Source organism: Mandrillus leucophaeus, unplaced genomic scaffold (genome assembly GCF_000951045.1).
Source record: "Mandrillus leucophaeus isolate KB7577 unplaced genomic scaffold, Mleu.le_1.0 Scaffold215, whole genome shotgun sequence".
In the NCBI taxonomy this organism is placed as follows: Eukaryota; Metazoa; Chordata; class Mammalia; order Primates; family Cercopithecidae; genus Mandrillus; species Mandrillus leucophaeus.
The window spans coordinates 1,504,160-1,505,408 of record NW_012102199.1 but is presented as its reverse complement, the minus strand read 5'-3'; positions in this window follow the sequence as shown (position 1 = coordinate 1,505,408).

Below are 1,249 nucleotides of genomic sequence, written 5' to 3'. Positions count from 1 at the left end.
AGTGCAGTGGTGCAATTACGGCTCACTGCAGCCTCAAACTCCTGGTCTCAAGCGATCCACCTGCCTGGACTTCCCAAAGTGCTGGCATTACAGGCATGAGCCACCACCGGGCCTGGCCTTCACTTCACTTCGCTTCACTTCTCTGATCCTCCCGGGAAAGTCTGACCATCGGGATTTAGAGTTTCCAGGAAGATGGGGGTATGTTGGCCTAGCTCCAGCACAGACCCCTAAGACCTTACCACAAACGGCCCAACCTCGCTTCCCCTGACCTGCTTGGGTGATGTGGTCTCCCACAGACTAACGTTTTCCTTTCAGATGTTGCAACAGAATCACCCCCACACCCCTCAGTGTCCGCAGGCCTCGGCCAGCAAACGGACATGCGGGCCCCGGAGGAAGGAAGGGTGTGGAGGGGAAAACGAAGGTGCCCTGGTGGGGAGATAACGGGGCTAGAGTGCCAAGGCGGCCTCTCTCTGATAATCAGGTTCTCCAGGGAGACAGATCTGGGCTTCTCAGCAGAGGCCGCAGCTGGTAAGTGGGCCATTCGCAGACTCACATGGGGTGGCTCTTGGGGGAGGTGGCCGCAATGCCATCTCAGTGCTGGGAAAATGCTGGACCCATACGTGTCAGGGAGTGGGAATCCCTTAGGCTCTACCAGTACTGGGCTTGATGCAATTCTTCTTAGAGACAGGGTCTCACTCTGTCGCCCAGGCTGAAGTGTACTGTGCTGTCATAGCTCACTACAACCTCAAACTCCTGGGCTCAAGCGATCCTCCCGCCTCAGCCTCCCAAGTAGCTGCAATCACAGGCTCACACCACCATGCCCGGCTAATTTTTCTATTTTTATTTTGTAGAGACACGGTCTTGCTGTGTTGCCCAGGATGGTCTAGAACACCTGGGCTCAAGCAATCCTCACACCCTGGCCTCCCAGTGTTGGGATTACAGGCATGAGCCACTGTGCCCAGCCCTGGGCTTGATGTAATTTTATGGTTTTAGCTTCCTACAATGCCTTCATTCTATTCATTTATTGATCTCACAAACACTGACTGAGCCCCAGCTCTGGATGGGCACCATGCTAGATGCTGAGGATGAAGCAGAAGGCAAGATCGGGCCGGGTGCAGTGGCTCATGCCTGTAATCCCAGCTCTTTGGGGGGCCAAGGTGGGCAAATCACCTGAGGTCAGGAGTTCAAGACCAGCCTGGCCAACATGGGGAAACCCCGTCTATACTAAAAATACAAAATTTAGCCGGGC